The sequence below is a fragment of the Ursus arctos genome, unplaced genomic scaffold (genome assembly GCF_023065955.2).
Source record: "Ursus arctos isolate Adak ecotype North America unplaced genomic scaffold, UrsArc2.0 scaffold_24, whole genome shotgun sequence".
NCBI classification, from domain to species: Eukaryota; Metazoa; Chordata; class Mammalia; order Carnivora; family Ursidae; genus Ursus; species Ursus arctos.
The window spans coordinates 38372843-38391980 of NW_026622919.1; the positions used below are offsets into that span (position 1 = coordinate 38372843).

Consider the following 19138-nt stretch of genomic DNA (forward strand, 5'->3'; position numbering starts at 1 on the left):
ATATGACTGGTGTCCTTGTAAGAAGAGGCAAGACCACGTGAGGACAGAGAGAGAAGACGGCCATCCACAAGTCTAGGAGAGAGGCCTCAGAAGAACCGCACCCTTCCACACCTTGATCTTGGACTTCTAGCCTCCGGAACTTGTTTAAGCCATCCGTTCTGTGGGGCTCTGTATGACTGCGCTAGCAAGCTAATACATTTACTTACCATAAAATTCACCCATTGGAAGGTACCATTCAGTTACTTTCAGTAAATGTATGCAGTTGTGCAAACATCACACAATCCAGTTTTAGAACATTTCCGTCACCTCAGAGAGTTCTCTTGTGCCCATTTGCAGTAAATCCTCACTCCCAACTTCAGCCTCTCCTTTTACCTTTTCTAGAAACTTGATATACACGGAATCATGCAGCACGTATTGTTTTGCGCGTGGCTTCCTTCACTCACTATGTTTTTGAGGTTCATCTGGGTAGGGCCTTATGTCATCGGTTTGTTTGTCTCACTGATGAGTCGTACTCCATCGCATGGATAGACCATATTTCATTTCTCCACGCACCAGTGGATGGACATTTGGCTGCTAGGTTCATCTGCATGTAAGTCTTTATATGAGCATATGCTTTTATTTCTCTTGGTGGCTATTATAGGAGGGGAATTATTCCATCAGATGGCATTTGTTTAACTTAGTAAGAAACTACCGCACTTTTCCAAAATGGCTGCTCCATTTTGCATTCCCTCCAGCACATGGGAGTTCTGGTTTCTCCACATTCCCTCCGACATGTGGTATGCATGACATGGTCTTTTTAGAGTCCAGAACTGGTCTCGTGTGGATTTGTCTGTTTCCTCGTGGTTCATTTAATTTATTCTCCGAGCCCCTGTATTTCCTACTAACCAGCAGTTAAATCAGGAGGTGATAATTTTATTTGTATAGTACACTTCCACATTCTCGAGTTGATAGCTTGCATCTCAACAAAAGTGGCGTAAGTACAGCCAACTCTGCCTTGTGGCTCATGTTTGCATGTTTCATTGTAGCCATGCTACTGTTATGTTTCCCCCACTGTGGTCTAAATTTCTGACCACTTACAGAATAGACACCCTATTTTTTTCTGTGAACAACTAGAATTTAGCATTAAAAAAAAATAAATATCACCATCAAATACTCACATACTGATAAGTTGCCCATCACTATACCGATACCTGTTATATTTAGTTCTTTTCCCAGTCTCTTTTCACAACCAAATTCTTCCAGTACTTTCTTCTTGATTTTTTTTAAGTTTTCATAGCTTGTGAATCCTCTTGCAAAAAGTCTACAGTCAACATATTCCCTGCAGGTCCCCACAGTCCCCACAGAATCTTCACTCCTTTGTGCCAACACCGGCACTGGCCCTTGCAGTCGCCCTGACCTCCTTCATTCTGTCCTCGTATTCCTTTTGCTGTTTTTTTAAGGTCTTTTTCTTCTCACGTAGGCGATGTCTTGCAAGTCTATGTTTGGGTTCATTTTCCTTCTGTAATCCAAGGAATCATAAATCGTGCCAAAGCCAATTGGCTTGCCACCATCAAAATGCATGCTGCCTCCAAACACAAAGATGACATCTGGTGTGGTCTTATATGTTTGGGCCAGTTTTTCCCAAATTTCTGTCTTAGGTACTGTTGCCTTTCTGGGGTGGTGGACATCAATGACCGTTTTTTTCTGCTCAAGTCATCAGTTGGTTGTGAACTTCCTGGTTCGGATCGTTTCTGTGTTGTTCATAATGGCAGTCAGTCCTCAGGCAGCCAGGGAGGGAACGCTTGATATTTCTTATTTATTTCTACAACTGTTACCTCTCACCCCCAAGCCCCGGCAACCACTGATCATTTTACTGTCTCTATAGTGGTGCCTTTTCTAGAATATCACATGCTTGGAATCAGACACTTTGTAACCGTTTCTCATTAGCTTCTTTTACTTAGCCATATGTACCTGAGGGTCTTCCATGGCTTTCCATGGCTTAATAGCTCATTTCTTTTTATTGCTGAATAATATTCCAATGTGTGGATGCCCACAGTTTGCTTATCCATCTACCCTATCGAAGGACATCTTGGTCATTTCCAGTTTGAGGCCATTATGAATAAAGCTGCTAAACATTCACGTGCAGGTTTTTGTAGGGACACCAGTTTTCAAATCATCCGGGTAAATACCTCCCTGTGCAATTGCTACATCACGTGGCAAGACTAAGTCTGGCTTTCTGTGAACTGCCAGATTGTCTCCCAAAGTAGCTGTACTGTTTTGCATTCCTATCAGCAGTGAATGAGAGTTCATCTTCACCAGTTTTTGCTACTCTCCGTTTGTTTCAATTCTAGCCATTCTAACAGACATGTAGTAGCATCGAGTATTCTGTTACCCTAAACTGCGTAACCCAGCACACTCGGGGGTCCCAGCTAATCTCTACAGGAATCACCTCTCCGCTCCCTGTCTTTAATTGGTTTGTGTTCAAGAGAGAAAGATGGATCTTCATGCAAGCCTAAACAAAATATAATTAAAATATAATAGATAAAAAATAAAATAAAAAATAAAATATATTTGGCACATTTTTTCTCTTCCATTAGCAAAAACTATTCAGCCAGATTATCATTTAGCAATGAGTTCAGTCACTCTTTGTGGGAAATATAAAAATAGGAAATCATGACAGGTTTTTGAGATGAGTTTCAGTAAACACTGTTCTCACAAATGGCACGGTCAAGTAATTATAAACAGCAGTCTGAGAATGAGACATTCAAGTTACAAGTGACCCCTTCCTTAGCCACAAAGTGGCTTTCTTTGTACAAATAATACGGAGTTGGGATTGGGCTTCAGCCAGCTGGATTCTCTGTTACTGACAGATTAGCACCATCCCCCTTGAGTCACTGTCTACACTGTATTTGTAAGTTGTAATATCAAATTAAAGCATTTCCAATGTCAAGAAAGGTTAAAATTTTCTACAGGGGATAGGAGGGTAAGAATTTGAATGTTTTGCAAAGCTGGGAGACTCAGGGTTGCTCGGCTTGATATGGAGAACAGTCAAGAAGTAACCTACCTAATTAGTAATGTTGTGTACAGAACCTTGATCGCAACCTCTTTTTAACTCCCAGAATCATCCTAGAGATCACTATAAATGGCTGGAAATGATTGCACCCCATGGCTGAGGCAAGTCGCCTCAATCAATGAGCTTGCGCCGTGTGAGTTCACAGGGACATGGGCTCACCCCAGCCAGCACTCGGGGAGCTGGTTGCCAAGATCGAGTTTAATTTGCGTAAACATAAAATCTGTTCACTGGTGTCGAGTGCGACTGCATCAACTGAAACATTTAACCCGACCTCAGCTGGAACGCCTCTCACCCTTTTGTTGGTGAATTGTGTTAGTTTTGCCTGATGGGTTGGTTTGAAGAATGTTTGAATCTGTCTGCTAATGCTGTTTGATACAGCCCCTTTTTATCGGTGTGGGCTTGATGGCTAAGGAAGTAGCCAATTAATTACACAAATACCTCCTTCAGTTCTGTGGAGAATACAGGCGAGCAGTGGCGAGAAAAGAGACGATGATCTGAAGTGATGTGAATGTTTTGTAGAGGTAAATGGGTTGTAATTATGCAGGGCTTCATGCTTTATTATTCTATCTGACGGTGACTCACTAGAAAGCTATCATTTCATTTGGAAGATGGATTGTCCTTGGAATGTGCACAGGGGTGAGCCCTGCTGAAATCCATCGCTGTGGGCTCTGCTCCCCATCACCGCTTCTAAAGCACCCTACCCTCATGGCAGTGTCCCAGGAGAAGGTGTTTCCATGGCAATCTCAATGAAGGCGGTCAGCTGACGTCTGGCACCGCCTGAGCGGGTGTGTGCCCGCCTACTCCCCTCTCTCCTCCCTCGGGCCTCTAAACTGTATTTATTAGTTTTCTTTAATGGAAAGTATATAACCCCTTAATATCAGACATGGAGTGGCACTCAGGCTTATTTATTTTTGTAGGTAATAAATTTACCTTCCTAGTTAATTCTCCGCAGGTCCCGGAATCTGTATTATTTCAAACATCTTGTGCAAACATTTATATTTTTGCCTGTTACAACAAAGAGAGTTGCTTAGTAATATTAGATATTTGGAAACCTCCATTCTTAGAAAACAGTGATATCTTTGTTAAAGAAGAATTGTTAAAGATCCAGATGTTAAGGTTTCAGTTTAATTTTTCAAAAATCCTTTCTTGCTCTTCTGGTTTGGGCAATGAAACAGTCTTTCCACTCTCCTTTTAATTTTTTTTTAGCACTCAGTGATTTTATTATTGGATTCAAATGAGCCACGTGGCTTGAAAATACTTCTAAGAAATGTGACATTTAGCCATGTTCTCTAATTTCCTTTTTTAATAAGAGAGGAAGAAGTCAGAATTTCAGAGCTACCCAACTGATTGTTTTCCTGACATGTGTTTAGAAGTAAATGCCTTTTGTCACACCAGTTAGAGACCACCACTTATGTTAAACTACTAAGCAAACTGATTTATAATGTCAAAAGTCAGTGCTCTGGGGCACAAGGTAGAGTCCATTTTCATCAGTACTATACTTGGAAATTCAATTACAAATGTAAAAGATGTGCTAAATCGGTATCTGAAAGCAACAATCATTAGAACCAATTTATGACTCCTTTAAAAAGCTATCTCGTTAAAGAAACACAAAGCCTTTAAACCACTAAAGTATAAGAAAATCAGCACAGCACCACCATATTTATCCAGAGGTCAGATTGCCAGGAACAAGATCCTTTTAAAGCCAAGCCCTAAGTGGCGGCATATGCATAAAAAGATCTCTGCATTTGCAGAAATAGATGTCACTAAGCCGAAGCAGTAATAGGCTTCCTTTTACATAAGTGTCTCATCAGAGCTCTCCTATGCACTAAACGTTTTCGAGCACCTGCTACATGCCGTGCGTTTGCCCAGCACTAGCAACGCAAAGGCACATCTCAGCTTGCCCACAAAGCCTCATGGGCCCGTGAGGGAGGCAGAAAAGCGAACCAGCCCCTCCGGCACAGGCCAGTGGCAGCCGTAAGGTTCAGATGACCGTGCTACCTTTCTCTCAGAAGGAAACCAGCCCTCAGGAAGGGGAAGGAACCCACCCAAGGTCACAAAGCTCACAGGGAATGGCTCCATACCCTTGGAGACCTTGGACTCACAACCCCAATGAGGAACTGCTACCACCACCTCCTTGTAGTGACAGACGACACACACCACTAAAGTCCTATTTTAAGAAGAGGAAAGAAGGGACGCCTGGGGGGCTCAGTCAGTTAAGCATCTGCCTTCAGCTCAGGTCATGATGTCAGGGTCCTATGTGGGTCTCCCTGCTCAGTGGGGAGTCTGCTTCTTCCTCTCCCTCGGCCCCTCCCCCCAGCTCCTGCTCGCTCGCTCTCTTTCTCTCTCTCTCTCTCTCTCTCTCTCTCAAATAAATTTTAAAAGAAGAAGAAGAGGAAAGAAATCACACAACTAGCATTTGTCACGTACCCGATGCCAGGCATTTATTAGGTGATTTAAATCTGTTCTGTCTCCGTCTTTATCAGAATCCCATGCAAGAAGTTAAGTATCATTGTATAAATGAAGAGGCCAATTCTCCTATTTCGCAGGGTTTTACTACAGATTTTTTAGACACCAAAGCTGAAGTGAGCCGTGTGGTGAGACATCTTCTGGCTTAGTTGCCTAGAATGCTCTCTTGCTTTCTCTCTCCCGTTTCCCTTGTTTATTTGCTTTCTAAAATATTTCATCTTAACCTTTTAAGGATAAGTGACTTGCAGACCCTGGGGAGCAGGAAACTACATAAGCAAGACTAGGGCTTGGGTATTGGCTATGTGTTGCATGTCAGAGGCTCTCCAGGTATGGTCCATGGGGATACAGAAAAGAAAAAGAAAACCTTTTGTTTCATTTCTGTCAGAAAGAAAAAAACCCACAGACCAGCACCTTTGAAGGGAGCTGACACATTGTGCTTCTCTTTGCACAGCTGTTTCTCTCTTAATTGCAATCCTGCCTATTCCAAGAAGAAACAAATAGGAAAATATACCACAGTCTCAGGCAAGCCAGAAAAAATAAATTAAATAAATAAATAAATAAATAAATAAATAAATAAATAAATAAATGGCATGTTTTGGTTGCTAACTTGATACTTAGGAGATTTGAATTTGATTTTATTAATTTCCACCTTTACAGCCAAATCAAAAATGTCAGTAGCTTTTTAACTCAGGGGTTCTCAGTCTTGGCTGCACATGGGAATAGCCTAGGAGTCATGTAAAAATTCTGATACCCAGGCCACACCCCAGACCAATGAAATGGAATCTGTGGGTTAGACCTGGGCATCGGCATGTGTCGAAGCCCCCAGGTGAGTGCACTGTGTCGTCAGGTCTGAGAACCGCTGATCTGACTATTCTGTTACCCAAATACACTCACTTTCGTTATTATGGCTGTTTCTCACAATCGTCTGTCAAAAGTTGGACTTACCCCAGAATTCAGTTCTACCACTATGTTTTTATGTGTGTGCACACACAACAGAGAGACAGAGACAAGGAGGGAAGGGGGGGACAGTGTGTACGTGTATGCTTTTTCAAGAAAGCCGTGAGATTTTGTCATCTGTATCAGAAATTAAATATTCTTTTTTTAAAGATTTTATTTATGTATTTATTCGAGAGAGTGAGCATGAGCCGGCGGGAGGTGGGGAAGGCAGAGGGAGAGGGAGAAGCAGGCTCCCTGCCAAGCAGGGAGTCTGATGTGGGGCTCGATCCCAGTACCCTGGGATCATGACCTGAGCTGAAGCAAACGCTTAACCTACTGAGCCACCCAGGTGCCCCCAAAATTAAATCTTCTTTAAGGTACTGACTGTGGTCTTACGTTTGAGGATTGTCTTTTTGGAAGATTCTCCTTAAACAAGGGTAGCATAAGGTAATAAAATCCTGTCATAATTGATGACTTTCACCCCTTACAATGGACATCTGCATACACTGTCTCACCTGACCATCCCCACATCACTGGGAGGCAGCCTATACTTGGTCCTAAACTTATAGGTATTAAATGAGCTGAAGTCCAGAGCAAACTTTTTTTATACTGAATTATTATAATGAAGTTCCAGGGCACCCCAGGGAGCATCTGATTCTCTAATATAACAGGTATAAGAAATATTTCATTTTAGTGGAATTGTATCTAAATAAAACCATCTTTACAATATGCCAGGGGTGGGGGTACCTCTAGTGGGGTAAGTTAAGTCAACAAGTTCAGGATCCTCTCTCCTGACTTGGCTAAATTATTTCTTTGACTCCTGTGGATGGATCCGTCCTTTGCTCCTAGGAAGCCACATCTGGGAACTGCCCTTACGTCTCTGGTCCACCGTGCTTTCACCCTTCTGCAAAGCTTGTTGAGTTGTGAACATCTCTTACCTTGCATTTGGAGATTATTACACTATAACTGGTACAAGATGAAAGAGAAATCACATCCCAGTGGGGTGTGGCAAACACAGATGGTGGGATGCATGGAAGCGTATGGGGGTTTGTTGAATTCATGCCCCGTTTTAATGATAATGCCCACCTCAGGGGAGTGTTGAAGCCTGAAATAAGATACACGTAAATAAGCCTGAAATAATGCATGTGAAGTCCTTAGCGGAGTTCTTGGCATGCGGTAAAATACTCACTAACTGTAAGCTGCTCTCAGCCCCCTCACCAACCATCTATCCCATGCCTGCGGAATCTAGAGGAATAGGGTAGAGTCACGCTCTGTGTGTCCTCACTGTTCATTCTTCCTTCTTGCTTTTCATTCTGCTTGGAGTGTTCTTCTCCCACATGCCTGCATGGGGTCCCTCCCCCAAATAACCTCATAGGGGTTTTCTAGAATGATACCTCCCAGACCTCTCTAGGCCTTTACACCGTTACTTTATTCTTCTTCATAGACTGTGTCACCCCCTGTCACATTACACAGTTGTTTACAGTCTCATTCCTCCAGACTCCCCATCATCAGAGATTCCATGAGAGAAGGGTCATGAACTCTTGTTACTACCATACAGTAGGTGCTCAATAAATGGGTGTTGATGGATGAGCTGGAGGAGTCAAGACTGGAGACAGAGAAGGCAATTAAGAAGCTGCTGTAATCCTGTTAAGAAATTAAGGGGGTTGGATTCAAGAGCTATTTAAGTGGTGGGAACAACAGGCCATAGGCATTGAGAGAAAAGGGTCTAGATGCATAGGTTTCTTTCCTGGACAATTGGGGCAGATGGCGGTGCTGGTTACTCACCAAGGTGGGAAGTGTGGAGGGAAGCAGGGCTGGGGTAGGAGAGTGTGTGGAAAGGAAAAGAAGTTCAGTCCTAAATGAATTTCATTTCAGGTGTTTGAGGAACTTAAAATAGAGAGGCCCAATGACTGTGGGCAGTCTAGAGAACAATCCAGAATGGGGACATAGATTTGGAAGAAATTAATATGTGGTAGCTGAAACCAGACAGTGGATGAGAACATCCAGAGAAGGTGAGGTGAGGGGGAAATCGCCTGTCAGGCGACCAGGAAGAACAGGCTTTTGAGGCTACGAATAAGGGTGGGGCTTTGACAGAAGAACACACGGGAACCATCAGCATTTTCTGAGCAGAGAGAACCCTTTGACCTCCTGTCTACCTTTTACTCTCGTTGTCTTCCACACTTTCCGTAAATGTTGACCATCTACTATCTGCTGTGGCACTGTGCTCTCTCCTGGGGAAAGACAGATGAGAAAGACAGAGCATCTCCTTATTTTTTAGTGGGTGAAGCAGACATACAGAAATCGTCATGGTGGGGCACCGGGCTGGCTCGAGGGCGGAACGTGCGACTCTTGACCTTGGGGTCGTGAGTTCAAGCCCCACATTGGGTGTAGATATTGCTTGAAAGTAAAATCTTTTAAGAACAAAGAAAAGAAATCGTCATGGTACAATTTACTAAATCCTAAAGCAAAGATAAACGAATTGCTGTGCATATGTGTGGAATGGGTAGAAATGGCTTCTCAGACAAGGAAGAGTTTCAGGGGCTCGTACGTATGTGTAAATGCTTGTACATTTTACTGCACTGGCACGTGTCACTTTTTTCAAAATTCTTTTTTTTTTCTTTCCAAGCGTGACATAATCTGGCTTACATTTTTTTTTTAGTTTAATTTTTTTTTTTTAAGATTTTATTTATTTGACAGAGAGAGACAGCCAGCAAGAGAGGGAACACAAGCAGGGGGAGTGGGAGAGGAAGAAGCAGGCTCCCAGCGGAGACACCTGATGTGGGGCTCGATCCCGGAACGCTGGGATCACGCCCTGAGCCGAAGGCAGACGCTTAATGACTGAACCACCCAGGCGCCCCTAATTTTTTTTTTTTTAAGTAATCTCTACACCCAGCGTGGGGCTCAAACCAACTGAGTCAGCCGGATGCCCCATCTTTTTTCAGATTCCTAAAGGGATGTGTGAACTACTGCTTTTGGCAATGCAGACCAACAGATTTTAAGTGGCACGATGAAGTTTATTTCGGAAGCTAATTCTGACAGCATCACAAAGTATGGACTGAACAGAGGAGAGGCTGTTGAAAGATGGGCCTTTTCAGGGACTCTTGGGATAATGTCATTGGATACAGTGGCACCAGACAAAGACAAGTCATCGGAGGTTTCTGAGATATTCTTAAAGTTAGCATTTTTCAAAAAAATATGTTCTCTGTGCCAGGCCCTAGTTGCATTTCCTACATGTATTAATTTAGAAAATTTTTTCATCCTGCCCTGCCCTCTCTTTTGGGCTTGGGACATGGTGTGACTGGTGGCACTTAATTGAAATCGGGCCCTGAGAAGGATGTTGATTAGGGCAAGGTGAGGAGTTTCAGTTTAGCCAGGTCCAACAGATGGGCCCTCAGTGGACCCCTGCTCGTGCTTTCCCCAGACAGGCAGAAAGCCCCATCCAGAGCCCCAGAGAGAGGTCTAAGCTTGACACCCACATCTGAGAATGATCAGTACTTTAACGAGAGGGAAACTTGCAGCCTCATCTCCCCAAACAAGGCATGTGTTGTCCAGTCATGTGATATGTGCCTTCTGACTCAACTGCATCATAAACTCCTGAGGGAGAAAACCACTCTTTCTAGTTTGCTTGCATGTATAATCTGGAATAGAGAGTTAGAACTTCCATTTCTGGACCAGATGAAATAGATGGCATTTCACCCTGTCCTGCTCACTAAATACAACTAAAAACCCTGGACATTATATTATAAAACAAGCATAAGGCTCTGAAAGGTGGAGAGAAGATAGACCAGCCCGGGACTTCAGGACTCAAGAAGCTGCGTGGCAGGGGCGCCTGGGTGGCACAGCGGTTAAGCGTCTGCCTTCAGCTCAGGGCATGATCCCGGCGTTATGGGATCGAGCCCCGCATCAGGCTCCTCCGCTATGAGCCTGCTTCTTCCTCTCCCACTCCCTCTGCTTGTATTCCCTCTCTCGCTGGCTGTCTCTATCTCTGTCGAATAAATAAACAAAAAATCTTTAAAAAAAAAAAAAAGCTGCATGGCAGCAAGTTCTCTGGAGAAGCCCCCAACCCAGAAATGCTAATGGGCATGAACAAGAAAAGCTTGCTGTCTCTTGCCAAAGGACCAGGAAATGGGCAACCTAGTGAAACAGAAACCTTTTTGACAATAAACACTTCTCCAGAAAAACATCGGCGGTCAGGGGATTACAGCCCCCATGCCTGCTTCTATCAGTGAAGGCCTGGTGGAAAGCCTAGACCTCCACCCTTGCCTGGCATCCCTCCCCATCCCAGCAAGGGTGATATTGAGGAGGCCCAAACGGGAGCCTGCACTTCCAGCCCCACCCAGGGAAAGATAGGTGTCTAGTTCCCTTTCCATAGTATGAGGGGAGGCTGAGTGAGCTAACCCCCTCCTGGGGGTTATGAGGTACCTGTCATACTCCTCACTGGGGTGGTGTCAGTGGAGACCCATATAGGGGGCCTGGACTCCCACTCCCATCCAGCAGTAAAGCATTGATGCCCTCTTCCCCTACTGATCCATTTTTAGCAGAAGACTGCTAAAGTAGAAGGTTTAAATTAGATTCAGCGTCTGATAACACAGTACCTAAAATGACCAGGATACAATGGAAAATCACTTATCTCTAAAAGAAAGAGTGTATATGGATTCAACTTGTTGACAAACGCAGGATAAGGAAAGAAAGCCTAAAATTATGAGCGGATTAATATTTTTGCATTGAGAGGATTATTAATTTGTAAGGTTAAAAAAATTCAATTAAAATACCAGTAAGGAAAGTGACTTAATTAAGTTGATATTTTAAGAGAGAGAAAAAAATGAATTTAAAATGAATAATATAAAATGTGATTCAATTAGTAAAACAATTAGCTTTTTAAAATAATAATTTGACTGGGTGGGACCCAGTTATTTAATAGTTTTACTTAAGTCAATGGCCGTGTGTGGTTAGAATCACTTGGGGAGCTTTAAAAAATTCTAGATGTCCAGCCTGATCCCAGACCAAGTAAGTCAGAGTATCCTCCGTGATTTTTTTTTTAAGAGTTTATTATTTATTTATTTTAAAGAGAGAGCCTATGAGTGGAGGGCAATGGAGAGGAGGGGAGCAAAGGGGGAGGGAGAGAGGGGGAAAGAATCTCAGGCAGACTCCACATTGCATGTGGAGCACAGAGCCCGATGCGGGGCTCAATCCCACCACCCTGAGATCATGACCTGAGCCGAAACCAAGAGTTAGACGCTCAACTGACTGAGCCACCCAGGCGCCCCATCCCCAGTGATTGTAACGTGCATCCAGGGTTGGTGGCCTCCTAGCCATAGGAAATAAGTGGATTTTTACCTTCTGAATTTTGTCAAAATTCATTTTGACCTTCTGAATAGTCCTTGTAGACACGACGGGGTTTGTGCACTCGACTCTGCATGCTCTTTCTCAAGGAGTGCCCTCCTGGGCCATTTGTCTCGTTTCGTGCACTCTTGTGATGGGATCTGGCGACCTGCCCCCAAGCCCACAACAGTAACTCTGGGACAGTCATTAAAAGGCAGTCAGCCTCTTGCAGGCAGGCATATTGGTAGTGGCAATATATGAAAATTAAAGTACGGGAAGGCTCAGAGGAGGCTGAGTTCTGTTCCGCTGGATGGCTTGGTATTAAAAATCTGTTGAAGTGATTTCTGGAACTATTTCCTGAGAGCCCTCTTTTTGGACTTAAAATTCAACTTCTCGGGAAACTACTGAATCCCAAGTTGTAGGACAAATCCAGGAACTCAAACTGCCAGATATTCTAGGAGAGAGACCTCCAAGAGGCCTGTCTGAGATTTTTAGCAAACAGAAAACAATTAGCCACTGGGCTAATACCCAGGAATTGGCAGGTTCTAGGCGTGTTTCTAGTAAGGAATTTGACAAATTTCCTCTAAATATGAAATAGCCAAATTTGCGTGCCACAAATGGAGGTACTCACGACAAAAGGGAAAAGTGATTCTAGGCTTTAAATTAATAGAGGAGGCTGTGGCAGGCCCAGCTTCCTGTGACAGTTTCTAAAGGAATCCGTGTTTAATTTTGTTAACTATGAAGTTGATTCGCAATAAGAACATTATCTAGGTTGTGAATTTTCTTCTTGATGGCGCCCTCAATCCCTCTCAAGATGTGGAATATTTAGGAGAAATCGAAGTTCAATATGGCCGTGTTATTCATTCAGTGTGGTTAGAGGAATTGGTGTCAGAAACTTAACGGAAGAATTTTACTGAGTTGCTCTCGAGCTGTTAAAATCAAGGGTTGAAAGCTCTTGTCAATCAATGATAGAAACTTAGCCCTTTGGCCAGTTGATTACAGTTATTTTCATTGACCTGAATAATATTGATCAGTAATACTTGGTTCATAATTAGGTGCTTGTGTATAAAGTCGATTATATTGGCTTTAAGACAATTTTTTGTTTCTGCTCATGACCCATATTTTGTATGATAGATTTTATTTCACCATTAGAATGTCACGTGGTTTACACATGTTGGTATGATTTGGGGAGCTTGCGATCCAGAGGTGGGTCGTATGAACTCCGGTAGCCCTGAAGACGCATTTATTTTAAAGGACATTTACTAACTGATGTTCACCATAACAACTCTGAATCCTCAAGAAAGTTAAATGAGTAATTTTATTATGTTAAATGAAACTGGAAAACATTTCTAAAATATTAGTATTTTCTTTAATGTTCTTCCAACATGGTAAAAATTTTTAAAAATTATTGAAAGTGATACTTGCTTGTAAAGGACTAACCTCTTAGTTTTCCCAAAATGATGCATTCTTTCCATGATGCATTTACAAAATGAAGATTTCTCTATTTTCAGGTCACTATTGCTGTGTAACAACCTACCCCAAACTGAAAACCATGACCCTTTTGTTATGGTCATGGGTTCTATGTAGGGCAGGAATTGAGAAACGGTAAAGCAGACGGCTCGTCTCTGCTCTGCCATGTCTGAGGCCTCTGCCGAGAAGCCTAGAAAGCTGGGGTGACCAGAGGGCTGGGGGCTGGCGTCACTGAAGGTTCATTCACTCACCTGACTGGCACCTGAGCCAGGAAGACCTGAGGGCCAGGGCTGCTCGCTAGAGAGCCTTCTGAGGCCTTTTGGAGATGCTTGGCTTCTTCACAACAAGGGGGGCTCAGGGTTGTCAGGCTTCCTACAAGGGGGCTCAGGGCGCAGAGCATGAGCGTGCCAGTGAATAAGGCAGAAGCCACATCCCTCGTACACCTAACCACGGAACTCAACAGCGCCACTTCAGTTGCATACTCATGGTTAATAGCAAGTGTGTGGTCAAGGGGAGGAGGACAGAGACCCCACCTCTCAGAGGGAGGAACACCAAAGAATTTGTGAATATGTTTTAAATCCTCCACAGTCTGCCCCTTGGTCAAAAATTATTTACATTGGTGATGGGTAGTAAGGAGGGCACGTATTGCATGGTGCACTGGGTGTTATACACAACTAATGAATCATCGAGCCTTACATCGAAAACCGGGGATGTACTGTATGGTGACTAACATAATATAATAAAAAATCATTATAAAAAAAAATTATTTACATTGCTCTGACAGTCAGAATGCACTCCCCCCTCCCAAGATGCCCCTAGTCTCCTCCCCGTGTGGCAGGAGTTCAGGGTTGAGTTCCAGGCTCCCATCATCTGAGTCCGGTGCAGCTCCTCAGCAGGGCTGAAGGCTTGTGAGCTGTCTCTAAGAACCCAAGTTTTCCGCCCCACACACCCTACATGCAGTGGCGATACAGAGATAGGATCCCCGGTAGACACTGTCCGTTCCGGGAGACGGGGAGTGGAGCGCACGGTGTTTGCATCCGAGTAGCCTTCTTAGTTCGATTCCTGCAACCCAAGGGTGGGGGTGCAAAAGCTTTGTCACGTTTTATAACATCTCTGTCCCTCTCCGTCCAGCCTGATACAATTCCTTTGAAGTATTCGTGGACCTACTGTGCATCAATTTATAACCCACTATATAAGACAAAAACCACTCCCGCAGCTCGCGGCAAGATAAACTCTCCTGTACCTTGGGCTCCTTCCGAGCTACGGTGGGCCACGGCCCTGAAGACGCGTCAGAGCCCTACTGTTTACTATAGATACTTTGTAAGGCATGGCCTAAAGATAGAGCTTTTAGTCTGTCTGGAAGTTTCTGTGAAGCACTGCCTTAGATCTTTCTGAGGTTTTGACAAACGATTTTACAATCCCACTCTGGATTTGATCATTGCCCTGAAACCATTTCTTAATTTGAGACTCATTTGCCATCTGGAGAAGCTGGGAATAAGAAACAGTTGTATTTGAAACCCAGCAAGCGCTGGCTTCTTTATATTTCCTCTAAATTTTGTATGAAAGCTGAACAGTTCTTTATTAAGATCAACTCTCTCCTCTCACATTTTTTCATAGACAGCAAGACGCAGCCAGATGGCACTTTCAATATTCTATCTAGAAATCCTTATCTAAATCATTGAGTTGGTCTGGTACATTTTCCAGTCTCCGCCTTCCCATAGGCAACAGTGTTGTCAGATTTTCTGCCACTTCATAACAAGGGTCACCTGTCCTCAGGCTTGAAATACCATTTTCCTTGCTTGCCTTCCGGCCCTCGCCGGGCGCCTCCTTAAAGCCCTTCGAGATCCCACCAGTGGGCTTCCACACGCTTCCCAAAGCCAGCGCCAGCTGTTCAGGGCTGTGTCAGAGCACCTCCCTCCTCCTCCCACATTTTTGTTCCAGTTACTCTTGCTGTGTAACAAACTGCCCTGGACTTAGTGGAATAAAACCACCACCATTTTATTCTGTCCATAGATTCCATGAGTTTGGAATGTGGAAATGGCACGGTGGGACCCGTCTGTCTTCACTCCCCGATATCCAGCTTCCGTTGGGAAGGTGCAGAGGCTGAGGGTGATTCAGCAACGGAGGGTGGGCACCCTGGGACCCCTCAGACACTCACTTGTGCAGCACTGGGGCTGGGGGCCGTGGGGCAGCACTTCTGCCCAGAGCACCGGCACCTGACCTCTCTGAGCAGCATGGGCCCCTCATGCACAGCAACCCCAGGACAGTCAGCCCCTTACATGGTGGCCCAGAGTACAAGCACTCTGTTGCTCTCAAGTGAAGTAAGGGAATCAACTCTCAGTCTTCCTAAACTGCGCTATTATGACGAACCCACACAGTTAGGATTTCAGATTTATAGGTAGTTGGGCCACAGAGGGAGAGGAAGAGGAGAAAGAAGGAGGGAAAGGGAGAGAAGAAAGGAGATTGAGAGAGACATGACTAGAGAACAGAGACAAAGTGAGAAATAAAGTCACCAGGCATCCTACAAAAAGAGTGTCTGTCTTCCAAGTTTCTGAATGGAAAACAGAATGAACAGAGTATCCTCTCCATCATTGAGCAGCCAAATCAGTTTGTTAATTGAGAGCAAAGGAGCATACGTATCATAATCCTGCAATCAAACCAAAGAACAAGAAACTAGTAAATCCATAAGGCCAAGTGTAGATATCAAAATACACACATACGTGACGAAATCAAGTGACCACTACAATTTTATGAAAGCTCTTTGTGTGTTAGACACATCTTTGGTCAGAGCGGAAAAAACCAAGATAATAAGTCCCTTAGAAATGTATGTAGAGAGCACGAACCACACAAGAGACGAGATCCTCCCACTTGAGAAGAGCAAGTCTGGGAAAAAGAGGCCCCAGAGAGCAAACCAGACATGAACCACCATAAAAAAGGCATATGTTCTCCTCCCTAGTTAGTCCTTGATGACTTTCAAGGGCTCGATCATCATTTTAAAAGATTAATTCTTTTTAAAGTAACAAGAGCTCAAGGGCTCATGGTCTATTACATTATTAGAGTCTTTTGTCATAAAATGTCAGCGCCTTTTCTTGTGATTCACACATCTCTGGAAATCTTCAGCTTCTTGAAATTATTGCTTGGGATTCTGGAATTTACAGCTAGCGTCTCGAGGCCCCACAGTGTCACTGACAACGCATGTGCAAGCACACAGAAAGGCAGAGACATAAAGATGCAAAAGGGAAGTAAAGAGCAATATGGAGCACAACAAGACAGTAAGCAAAATGACATGTACTTACGGTGGACTTTGTGGGAGTGTTAACCCCGTCCGCTGATCTTTTCTGCTGTTATGTCTCAAGGCACCGTTTTGCAGCGATAGACTTTTACTTGATATGGGTTCTTGTCCTACAAAGGGAGACTGAAGCTAATCCAACGACTATGGGTGCATAACCGCAACATGATTTTTTTTACTATTGAAAACTGGAAGTTGGAAACCAAGGATTGTCTGTCTATTAAGAGAAATCAAATGAAGTTAACGTCTATCCCAAGAACTCTTAATACAAGAATGCAACCAAAAGTAGTTTTAAATTCCAAACCACCTATTTCAGGCAATCTTTTTTTTTTTTTTTAAAGATTTTATTTATTTATTCGACAGAGATAGAGACAGCCAGCGAGAGAGGGAACACAAGCAGGGGGAGTGGGAGAGGAAGAAGCAGGCTTCTAGCGGAGGAGCCTGATGTGGGGCTCGATCCCAGAACGCCAGGATCACGCCCTGAGCCAAAGGCAGATGCTTAACCGCTGTGCCACCCAGACGCCCCTATTTCAGGCAATCTTGAATAACTGTATTATTATAAGAATTTAAATGGTTCCTCAAAGACCATAATAATTGCATTTGGCTGGTTTGTCATCTTCAAATAATAACTGTTTTCTTTGTAAAATTCTCATAATCCTTGTGGGTGGTACAGCCCATGAAAACAAAGAAAGGATGAGGAGAAAATTCAGAATTTCTTGAGTTTGTTCTTACTACAGTGGACCCTTGGATTTCTCGGTCTAAAGTAATGAGCTCATCTTTTTATCTGTCAAGAGCTAAATAAGCCACTTTGACTTACAAATATAGAACTGACTTAAAAAGAACAGAGGGAACTCTCTGGCATGATGGAAAAGTTCTGTATCTTGGGTGTCAAAATTCATCCACCAATACACTTTAAAATCTGTGAATTTTATTTTATATTAATTATACCTCAATTTTTAAAATCTTATTTGCCTGATGGATCGAGTTGTATGGAATAGTTTGGTGGGACTGGAGTTATATGCTTCGATTTCCTCTTAACTCTTGTTTTACCTTCTATTTATGAAAATAATAAGACGTAAAAGGTACCTATGAACATATTTAGTCTCTCTCATTTAAAAATTCTATTAAAAAATCCAGGCAAGGGGCGCCTGGGTGACACAGAGGTTAAGCATCTGCCTTCGGCTCAGGGCGTGATCCCGGCGTTGTGAGATCGAGCCCCGCATCGGGCTCCTCCGCTGTGAGCCTGCTTCTTCCTCTCCCACTCCCCCTGCTTGTGTTCCCTCTCTCACTGGCTGTCTCTATCTCTGTCGAATAAAATAAATAAAATCTTTAAAAAAAAAAATCCAGGCAAAAATCTCTGTGCTTAGTCATGATACTTGTTTTTAGTTCCACAATATTATTATACAGCGGAGGAAATCTCTCTTTTATCCACAGCACTTTGCTACCAAAGATTACTGGGTGATCAAAAAAATACCAAAACTAATATTATACTGATGATATAAGTATAAATACATTTGAATATTTACCAGCCTGCTATAGGGAGAATACCATGGAGTATTGTAGAATAAAAATGATACAAATACTTGCCTGGAAAGAGTGAAAGCCATCAAGCGCAGCTGCCAGGAAATAATTCCAGTTGGACAAACACACAGATACCATATAAATGTGACCTATTGATAAGCCAGGTGATACTGATGCATTTCGTGCTCCTGAACCGTCCTCACACTTGTGGGATGCGCCCTCTTGGTCACGGTGGATTAGCTTGCTGAATTCAGTTTCTTAATTATTTTGGATTTTTGAGTTGTCCTCGTTAGAGTAGTTGTGCGTGTGTGTGCGCACGCGCGTCTGTGTGTGTAAGAGATCTTCCTCAAATTTTGCTGCCAGGATTAAACGAGTCAGGATAGTTTCTGTCTTCATTCTAAAGCATTTTCAGTGGCCTAGGAATTACCTGGGCGTGGAAAGATCGCCTATAACATCATGTGTGCCCAGTAACATTAGGAGAGTGTTTTTCTGACAACATTAAAAAAAAAAAAATGTTTTCCTAGTTAGGAATCAATTTTGATTATTTTGTCTTTCTTCAAGTCAGTTTCAGTAATTTGTGTTTTCCTTAAAATCATACATTTCACAAACCTCTTCATTGATGAATATGAAATTATAAATGTCATTCTCTTCTAATTTCTGAAGTCAGCGCACCTTTTCTTAACTCCCGTTCTCACTCGTGACGTTAGGTCTGTGCGGGCTTGCCTTGTGTTGTGTTGATTAGATTCTGCCAGGGGTTTGGTCCTTTTACTGGTCTCTTCAAAGAACCAACTCTTGGATTTATCATAGATGTTGTTTTTCTCATTCATCCACTTCTGCTTTTACCTTAGCTAATTTTTATTTTGATTTATTTAATTCTTTCTCAAGCTTTTTGATATTTAATTCACTTCCTTATTTAATAATGAGCGTATTTAAGACAGCGTGTTTTCTTTTGATTATAGCTTTAGCTGCTTCCGTGAATTGTGATGTGTAAAATTCTCTTTCTCATTAACTTATTATCTGTAATTGCAATCTCTCTAGTCCAGGGGTTGTTTAAAGAGGTGTTTCTTTTCTTTCTCACTAAT

At 43.0% G+C, this 19138-nt stretch overlaps 1 protein-coding gene and 1 pseudogene across 2 annotated transcripts in view; one reads left to right on the forward strand and one right to left on the reverse strand.

The window, feature by feature from the left end:
* Positions 1–19138, forward strand: part of MYO1D (myosin ID) — a 331010-nt gene that overhangs the window by 207722 nt on the left and 104150 nt on the right. The window lies entirely within an intron of this gene.
* On the reverse strand, positions 1349–1743 carry LOC123002031 (40S ribosomal protein S24-like; annotated as a pseudogene).